The sequence below is a fragment of the Condylura cristata genome, unplaced genomic scaffold (genome assembly GCF_000260355.1).
Source record: "Condylura cristata isolate star-nosed mole 26May11 unplaced genomic scaffold, ConCri1.0 scaffold00013, whole genome shotgun sequence".
Classification (NCBI taxonomy): domain Eukaryota; kingdom Metazoa; phylum Chordata; class Mammalia; order Eulipotyphla; family Talpidae; genus Condylura; species Condylura cristata.
This window is the reverse complement of record NW_004567114.1, coordinates 9,818,869-9,829,244: the sequence shown is the minus strand read 5'-3', so window position 1 is coordinate 9,829,244 and position 10,376 is coordinate 9,818,869. Positions and strand designations below refer to the sequence as shown.

The 10,376-nt window shown below is 46.5% G+C and overlaps 1 protein-coding gene across 2 annotated transcripts in view; it reads right to left on the bottom strand.

Annotated features, from left to right (window-relative positions):
* FOXN3 (forkhead box N3) overlaps positions 1 to 10,376 on the bottom strand; it is a 349,499-nt gene that overhangs the window by 250,954 nt on the left and 88,169 nt on the right. The gene's annotated exons all lie outside the window — the stretch shown is intronic.

Genomic DNA, 10,376 nt, shown 5'->3' with positions numbered 1-10,376 from the left:
AAGAGAAGGCAATCACTCTGATAAACTCCAGTTTCTGGCATGGGAGATTTCCCCACGACCCCCCACCAGCACAGGTAACCTCCTCCAGGTATCGTTCTGGGCTGGCCACATGGGCTGCTGCTTCCACCTTTCCTGTGAACCCGGAGTTTGAAAATATATCTCCTCAAGCATCACTATGGGTGGACAGCCCCCAGAGTTGGAGTCCACCTGTTTTGTCATTTCTCTAAAGGCAAACTGCATTCATTTTATTTCATCTATAATATGCAAATCAGGACAAAATTATAATATCTCCTGCACTTAAAAAAAATCTACAAACTAGTGTTCTGCAACAAGAAGTCGCAAAACATGGAAGTCGAACACAGTTGCAATGTAGCCTAGGAATACTGGTTGAGCTGTGGGAATAAAATCCCTCATTTCTAAAGAACAGGCCCCATAGACACAGATTCTGTTGCCATGAAGTCACTGATTCAATCATTTGGGGTCAATTTATTGTTTTAGGCAACATTACCCTTTCACTTATAAATCAGTACCAATCCGGTCATTTTAGTGACCAAAATAACTATACTGTGATCTAATTTCTTAGTTGTTAAAATGACCAGATCAGAGTCACTGCTGGTCAATCGATAACAAGCTTGGAAAAAGTATCAGGGGAAGTGCACAGTCAAGCCAGCGGCAGGACCGACTTACCACCTATATCCCCACCCCGAGTCTTACCATTTATCCCTAAATTCTGATTTTCCAAGGTGCCCAGGGCCAGTCTTTAAGTATTTTGATGTATGTGTGTGTTGTAGAACCACTTGCATGTAATAGTCAATTAAATTATTAATGAAAGAACTATACAAATAAAAGCACCATGCTCTTTCATGTAGTAATAATTATTATCGTAAGCAATGCAAATTGAATAATAAGAATCATCAGGACAGTTCAGTGATAAGCTAACAATTTCCGGCAATCAGACCAAACATCTCTGCTCAAGCTGTTTAATAAAATAAATAGCAGCTTGTTGACATTTTTTTTTTTTTTCATTTAAACACATATACATCCGGAAACTACTTATGTGTCCCCAGCAGAAGGGCTTAAAAAGAAGTAGGATCAGGGGCCCTCCCTGGTGGCGCAGCGGGTTAAAGCACAGTACTGAGAAGCTAAAGCCGCTTCCGGATGAGTTCGATCCCCGCCTGCCCAGGAGGTGACCACATGGCATGGCAGACCTCTCCTGACCCGCCCACTGCTCCCCTCAGCAGTGTACTTCATCGATCTGCCTGTTCTGCTCCCCACTCCGTCTCTGGTGAAGCCTCTCACCGCCCCTGAGCCTCTGGCCTGTACCCCAGTTCTGTATGCACAAATAAATAAATCTTAAAAAAAAAAAAAGAAGTAGGATCAGAAGGATATAAAAGTAGAGCCAGTTACAATGGTGATAATCTAGATATTTCCACATCTTAAGAAAACAATGGATCCTATAAATTGCCTTCATGCATAGACACATATATTTACATATACATTGCTTCTTGATAGATCAGGTTAATTCGGTTCGCTTTTACAAAAGACCTGCTTATACCCCCGAAAGAAATCAGAAGAGGATTTTCAGTTTATGATAAAAGCCAAAAGCATTGATAAAAGCCAAACATCAGTTTTACCGTCGAGTTTGCCAGAGTGGAACCGCCAAGCTCCTTCCCGGGAATGACTTCATATAGGTTGGGTATTTATATCACTCCTACTTTTACTATATGTTAGTGTTATTTTAAGTTTGAAGTGCTATTTGGTGTGATTTAGGGAGTTATTTTGGGGGTCTGAGGAGGCTAGAAAATTTTTCACAGAATCTGATGTTAATTGCTTCTTTGCTTGAGGTCATCTCATAGAAACTCTCTCCTTTTGGCTGGCAGGGGAAACCTGTCCACACACACACCACACAAAACAATACACATTCTTGTAACTAAGTATAATGTTTCAGTTACATTCATGTGAGGGATGAAGTTAAATGCCATAATAATAACAGGCTGTCACTATTTAAAAGCATTTATCAAGCACCTACCTACCTATTACACAGTCATATGCCACTCTGTATCTGTAGCATTTCCTTGTTTAGCTTAGAAACCCTGATGGAGCACTCCAGAGATCACAGTCCTCCAACAATATCGCGCTGCCCAGTTCTTAGAAGGGGTGTCCATTCATCAGCTCAAACTAATCACAAGGAAATTCTAGTAAACTTGAATCGGTGAGTCATCTGGACCCCCCACCCCACCCCAATTAGGTACAACCACTACTTGATTCCTTTTGTTCACCTGGAAAACTATGCATTATATGTGAGTTAAGAATATCCTCTGGGATTTAGGGAGAATGAGTCAACCACAAGGAAGTCTCCTGGGCTTCCGGCAAGAGAGCAGGAATGCTAACCGAAGGATTCAGGCTTCCTGCCCGGAGACACCTTCATCTCACAAAACCCCTCCTACGGGGTCGCATGTAGACAGAGCCAGCTTTCCAGAGACCTTCTGGCTGGGCTGGGGGTGCTGTTACTTACAAACCACCTTCCCCTCCTTGCCCACCTTCATGCTAAACTATCATAGCAATTGGGCCAGCGGGATGCCATTCTTTTCCAGAGATGCCAAGCCAAATTCGAACAGCTTTTCTCTTCCCATTCCCTGAGAGATGCCCCTAGGCTGAGTTCCAGCTGTTTCTTTGAGCCTAATCCCATCTTATGGAGCCAGCAAGCTCTCACCGGTGCCTCACTCTACATCTCCTGGAGCTCTGACCTTGGAACACAGGTCTGATTTTGGGCCTGAGTTGACTCCATCCCAGTGATACCCAAATCCCCACTTTGGAAGAACATATGCACTCACCCGAGGGAGGCTAAAGTAACAAGCGTGGACACACATGTGCCCCCACGGGCCCCAGCTGGCAGAATCCTCGCTTGCCATGGGGATTAAGAGGAACAGCTGGCCCTCTGGGGATGGGGCCGCCACAGTGTTACCCCGGAGGGACGAGGGACTGTGTGTTCCTCACCCAGTGCGCTGCGGCCAAGGCAGATGCCTACTCGTCTTTTCAAACATTTTTTTTTTTCTTTCTGTTCGGTAAATCAGGAAGAAAGTCTTCACTGCTGGCAGATCTCAAACACCTGCTAAGCTGAGGGCAGTCACAGGCTACAAACCTCTGGCGAGTGGACGGTGGAGACAACGGAGGCCAGTGGGGGGAGACGATCACGCAGAAGGGTCAGGAGGCCCGGATCAAGAGGGTTCCTTGACGGTGATTTTGCATCACAGGAGACTTTCAGAAGCAGTTTTGGGGATGGGCTTAGGTTGCTGACCTTTTATTTTGCCAACTGAGCGACTGAATTTGCTAACCTGCGCTTGGTTTCCTCTCTGTCTTGGACTGGGGCAAAGTTCATCTTTGAACGCTGCATCCCCTCCTCCCCACCCTCAGACCGCAAACCCCAGGAAGACCCCTCTGATCTCCTCTGGCGTCCACACAACAGAACCCCTGGCATGAGGGAACCACCGAAACAGGCCGCACTGGATCCCAAATGTGACTTATTTCTCATTTCACTGGAGAACATTTCCTATTTCCTTATCTTCCTTCCTAGAACTCCTGTGAAATGCCTTTTCTAACATGATAGAACTATAGAGCTGTCTCAAAAAAAAAAAAAAAAATGACACATTTGACTCCGGATTCATTTCAACCCTCGATAAGAAGGCAATGGATATGCTTCTTGTGGAAATGAATTTTAACAAAAGGCAGTGTTCGGACTTGCGACCCAGGGGACTGGCCTGCCGTGGCCAGGAACATGTGCGCAAGGGAGGGCCTCGCACCGAAAAACTGAAGCCAGAGGCGGTGTCTATTAAAGTGACCGCTCAGGGCCCATTCACCACGTGCAAAAATCTCCCCTATCCCCAGGACCAGAACACTGTTTCTGGCCTCTCCATCCCTCAAAACAACGTGCACAGATTCTTCAACACCAAGAACTGGGGATTGAAAGGACAAATGAATGAATTTCACATTTGCTTTGTTATCTTTCAGTGTACAGAGACAGCTGATTTAGAAATCTTTTAGATTTATTCTCATTTCAATAAAAGAAGCATTTAAAGCTCATTTCTAATGATCAGACAGGACCATAAATGGTTATGTAATGATAACAATCATCATTTTGAAGAGCTACCATCAAGTGAGTCTTTACTCTCCGTCAAGCACTGTGCCAAGGATTTCATAAGAGTGATTTTATTTAATTATCACAGGATCTCTATAAGGTAAGTATCATGATCCCCATTTTACAGAAGAAGAAATGGAGGCTCAGATGCCTGACATTAATTTCCAGGAACCAAACCTCAGCCTTTACCCCTGAGTCATTCAGCTCAGAACAGCAAGGAATGGAATCTGATGGTAGGGTGGACAGTCTCACCTGCACCCCGCTGCCCTGCTCTGGGGGTCCTGGGCCTCTTGGCTAAATCCACACCTGCTGGACAGTCAGGAATGAGTACTGGAACAGGAACCTCTGGAGACCCGGTCTCCCCTCTTTCCTGGAGGCCAGTTCAAGTCTAAGTCCTGTTCAAGCTTTATGCCCTCTCTCTCAGGAGCTCTAACTTCAGCCCTCAAGTCTGGGTCCCACTGCGGCCTCCGACCCGAAGGCAAAGTCATCCTGTCCAATCAGCCCAGCCAGCTTCTCTCAGAACAGTTAGTGCCATTCCCAAATGGCTCATGAGGGCTCAAGGCTCAGTGCTTGCATTAAATAAAGCAAGTTCTCAGAGCGCACCAATCTTTCATCTGCTTAAGCATTAGCGGGGGGGCCGCTGGACCCTGCTATTGTCTTGCTCTGGGACCTGCCTTTGGGACAGCTGTGGCGCTCAGTTTTCCTATCTAGAGAATACAAATCCTTACCTACCTCACAAAAATAGTTATGACCACCAAAGGTGAGAGAAAAAATACCTTGAGAAAAAAATGGAACGCTTTCCCAAACGAAGGTGTTAATAATATCGTAACTTCTCCAAATTGCGCAGGTTATGGAACATTATCCTGGGCATTTACAAGGCCAAAGCATAGATCCAGAAGCCCTTTCCACATGTGGGGGTTTGTATTCGATGAAAGCTTTCCGGGAAACACCTAGGGCCATTAGCAAAGGTGCTAACGACTCAGTCAACAGGGAAACACCCTTTCCGCCTATGAACCAGGCTTCGGTGGGATTGTTATTTTGTTTATTAGCATTTGGATCCTATTTATGACTCAAGTCTTGGTATTAAAGTAACTGAGATTAATTGCAGTTTTTAATTACATTTGGCCTCTTTGCACCCTGTGCTGTTACTGACTTTATCTATCAGGGCACCATGACAATAAGTGATTTGTTTTTGACTGCTCTCGTTCTGAAAGGGTTTTCGTGTTCGAGCTGTTTGCCATGACTGAAGTACACTGCTCTAACCTTGAAGAACTAGCATCATCAACCTCCAATGCTCTAACCTTGAAGAACTAGCATCATCAACCTCCGTCTGGCTTTCGCAAAGGCTTTGAGGAAGGAGGCTGTCTCACCAGAGACCACGGATTGAGTCTGTTGGTTATTCACACCACCTCCCGGCACCAGCTTCCATTCTGAACATGGATTCTCCCCTTGTGGAGTCTCTCAATTGCTGCACTGATTCATTCGGAGGAAAAACAAGACCTCGTAAATGTCATCTCATATTCCAACCAATTTGCTATAGGCGACTACACCATTACTTTGTACAAATAAATTTACATAAATCATTATTAGAATGTTTTATCTTAGCAACATTATTTGGTTCCCAGAGCACAAATTAAATGCATGCTTAAAGCAGAATATGTTAAAGTTATTCCTATATTGTTTATGAGACAGGATTAGAAATTTCCATCTAATTTTTCTTTCATAATGGAATTCCTTTCTTTGTACATTTAGAAACGGTGTATAATGATCTGGGGAGGGGGCTTTTGAAGCAAGCAACATAGACCCTGCCACACTGGGCTCATTTTCCAGTGAATGTTTGCTTTGACTTCATGGGTTCGGTTCTGAACACTGATTAGGAAGGCCAGGAAACAAGGAAATGAATCTTCACGTGTTAGCAGAGGGGTTGAACTTGACATTATTCTATAAGCACACTTCAGCTGTGGTTGGGATTTTTCTTTTTAAGACTTATTTATGTACACAGAGCTGGGATATAAGTCAGATGCAGCGTGGGGAGCAGAACAAGCAGATCTACTGAAATACACTGCTGAGGGGGGTTGTGGGGAGACAGAGAGGTCTGCTGTGCCATGTAGGTCAGCTCCCTGGCCAGGGATCAAACTCATGCTGCAGTGGCTGCAGATAGCTTCAAAGTGCTGCATCTTACCCCCTTGTACCACCAGGGAAGCCCGGGATTATTTTTGATAAACAAATTCATAAGTAAACTCCCTGAACACGGAGCTCAATTTCTCCTAGCTGGCCTTGTGGGAGAGCGGCTAGTCTGGATCAAGTCTTCCCTGGCTAGACCTCAACTCCAGCCTCCAGCCTCTTGTTTCTCTGGAGATACAATGCAGTGGCTGCTCTTAAGTAAAGTCCCAATTTCATTGTCAAGGGAGGGGGTGGGGTGGGGTGGGGTGGGGTGGGCCCACCCTCCCTGGTGGCGCGGCAGGTTAAAGCACAGCCCTGAGAAGCTAAAGCCATTTCCGCAAAAGTTCGATCCCCGCCTGCCCCGGAGGTGACCACATGGCGTGGCAGACCTCTCCTGACCAGCCCGCTGCTCCCCTCAGCAGTGTACTTCGTTGATCTGCCTGTTCTGCTCCCCACTCTGTTCCTGGTGAATCCTCTATATCTCTAGCCTGTACCCCAGTTCTGTATAAATAAATAAATCTTTAAAAAAAAAAAAGGGAGGGGGTGCTTGTGTAAGGTCACAAAGAGCTGGACTCACCACTTAGTGCTGTGAGTGGTCTAGGGACAGGCTCCCAAGTCAGTGGTGGGGAGGGCATTGGTCAAGTCTTCAGAAAGGAGGGGAAGGCAACCCTACGCAGTCCTTAAGAGCAGGACAGTCCTGGGTCCATGCCAAGCAGGGCCACTCACTAGCAGTGGGCTCAGAAACAGCTCAAGTCTTTCTGCATCTGTTATCTCATTTGAAAATGAGGAGATTACTTGTACCTACTTCACACGTTTATTTTGGGGATTCAATGAAGCGAAGCAGACAAAAGCTTAGAAGAGCATCTCATTCTCAGAAAGCTCAATAAATGGAGCTGGCATTAATCTGGACGATGATGATGAGAGCTGGGGTGATCACAGAATGCCCTCTCGTACCAGAGCATTTCTGGGAGTGACGGGGAAGACTCTACAATTACATTAGGTCAACTGGTGAGTGCAAGAGTGCTCCCAGGCATAGGGAGTGTGTGTGTGAGAGAGAGAGGACCCTGCTATTAGCTCATCACCGCTCTCACATAATAAAGAAATTAGGCAACAATCACATCTCACCTATTTTCTACAACCCGAGAGACCTTCATCTATTGACTGGAGCCTCTCTGAAACTGTGTGGGGAAATGCCACACTGGGTTCATTTAACCCTGAGTGGTGAGAAATAGAAGCATGGAAGTAAAGACTCTTCCCAGGATCTAGAGTTGCAGGGCAGGGGACCCCTCAATGCCGCCCCTCCTCTGGCTTCTGGGCCTCCAGCGGAAAGCAGGGTCACGTGTGGAGCCACGGGCTCCTTCCTGGTCCAGGGCACCTGCGAGCGGGTCATGTTTCCTCTCCCGGGATGGCATCTGGAGGCAGGAAGTGAGGTCCCTGTGATGCACCCTTGTGGGTTCTCCTACAACACAGCCTCAAACGAGAGTAGGCGGCACTGAACCTTAGGTATTATGGTTGCTAACTTTTATGCCAAGAAGGCTGAGACAGTACCCAAGTTCACAGAAGCCAGTGCCCAGGTGGACACAGCAGAGCTGGTGCTGTGAGGCCGGACGTGCCTAGGAGGTAAGGTTTTAGCCAGCAGGTGTCTGTGGCTCCACCTGTGTTAAGTGAAAGGGCCGAGCTTCCTCATGGGGAGAGGAAATGCTTGTCAAAGTCAGAAAATGCAAAGTGAAGCCTCTATTAAACAAAAAATAAAGAATGGGTATGTAACTTAAGTCTTCACGTGGAACAGCTGCCAGGAAGCCATATTCTGAGATGTGGGTGTCACAGGATGGTGATGAAGGTGAGCATGGGCCCAGTGGGGCCTAATAGCTCTGGGTGAGTAAGAAACCAGCTTTCATTGCAGTGAGCCTTGAGGGTTGGTGAGTGCTCTCTACTGGGGCCCACACGCAGCCCCCCAGCTAGGTAGTGGGGCTGGACCCCCCCCTCCCCCACACACACACACAAACTTGTTCCATCGTTTTTGCTCAATATCATGAATCCTAACCAGATTGGGCAAATATTGCCAAGGTCAGTGCCAGAGTTTCCTCATAGTAACTTTTCAATGATTACTTGGTTAAAAACAAACTATTGATTTGGTTTAAAGTAAAGCAATTCAGACCCAGAGCCACATAAAAAAGAAAAAGTTCCAAAATGCATGGTGAGTTTTAATTTGCTGCTGATTTATTCCAACGTTGAGGTTAATCCAAGAAGTCACGGCTTCTCGTTTTAAAGACAACCCTAATGTGTGGTTCCTGAAATGAGATGGTCTTAATGTCGTATCGATTTAATTGAAAGTTAAGCAGATGAATGGAAATTCCAACTAATTTATGAAGTGTGAACGATTCTATATCAATCTAGAAGATTCCTTCAGGTTTCCCTTATGAGAATCCTACTTATCCTTCAAGAAAATCCCATTTTCTTTATGGAGGGAGAAAGTCTCACACCTCTAATTTTGGTAATACAGGTACTCACAGAATTGCCTAGATCACTGGGTGGCAAATTTTTTCTGCAAAGGGTCATAAAGTAAATATTTTATGGTTTCTGTCACTCTATCCAGTTCCACTTACAACACAAAAGCTGCCATAAATAATCTGGAAATGAATGAACATGACTATGTTCCAGTAAAACTTTATTTAGGGACATTGAAATCTGAATTCCATAAAATTTTCATGAGGCACAAAATGTTACTGTTTTAAAGTTTCCCAAGCATTTAAAAAATAGAAAAAAATGACTGTCAGCTTGTCCGTCTCATACAAACAAGCGGCAGGCCACGTGGGGTCACTGGACTGCACTTGACCGACCCTTGCACTGGCTTAGAAGAGGGACGATGAAGTGTTAGGCTCTCAGCTTGAGAGGAGCACAAATTTCATTACTCTGGTTCTCCACTGCCTTGAAGCTGGGGATTCAGGCCCTGAACTTCTGGGTCTCCACCCCAGGGAGCACCCCAGAACATGTGGCATGGCAGGATACCAGGAAAAGTGAGAGCCCCCTGGTAAGCCACTGTCAGAGACACCTTGATGGCAGAAGGTTTTTATCCAAAAGATCTGGACATGGGGCCCTCCCTGGTGGCTCAGCGGGTTAAAGCGCTGCACTAAGAAGCTAAAGTCACTTCCGCATGAGTTCGATCCCTGCCTGCCCCGGAGGAGATCCACATGGCGAGGCAGACCTCTCCCGACCCGCCCGCTGCTCCCCTCAGCAGTGTACTTCATCTATCTGCCTGTTCTGCTTCCCACTCTGTCTCTGGTGAATTCTCTCACCCTCCGCATCTCTGGCCTGTACCCCAGTTCTATATGAATAAATAAATAAAAATCTTAAAAAAAAGAAAAAAGAAAAAAGATCTGGACATGGGCAGTATTTGCTGGATCACCCCCAACATTAATCAGAGCACCTGGCTCCCAAACCCTGACTCTGGCCCTCATGAGGGTCTGGAGAGCTTCCCTGGATTCTGGATTTCAGAATTCTTTGGATACCTTGTGAGCATCGACTCACATACTCAAGTTCTTGGCTAATGCTTCCTACCCTTCAACCCCACTTCTCAGCTGAGAGTCACACCCTGTGAGCCCCTGATACTGGCCTCACACAAACTCTGGGTTATCCTGTGTCCTCGTTAGGCCTCATGGGCCAAGCAGAGCCTGGTGGGGAGCGCAGACTGGCAGAGGCCGGGTGTGGACAGGTCCAAGGAAGCGGAAGAGTCTGGGCCAAGTGGCCACTGTTGCCTGAAGAAAGCCACTGCCCAACCAAGGCCCCTCTGTAACAGGACAGCTGGGTTTCCCCAGGGAAACCTGAAGTCGCCCAGACTCTGAGAGAGGCTGGGTCTGGCTGGAACAGAGAATCAGGCTCCTAATCCTGGCTGGTCCAGGCAGCTAGGAACCTCCCTACTGGGTTTCATACAGACCTCCGTTCTGTGTTCTCGTCAAAGCTCCATGTCACTCCTCTGTCCTCCTCCTGCCCTGGTGAGCCCCACAGGGAGTCCTCCCTCCTCTGTTATTTCAGTCCCAGTCCTCAAAGTCTCCCAATTCACCATGCAAAGCTGACACCA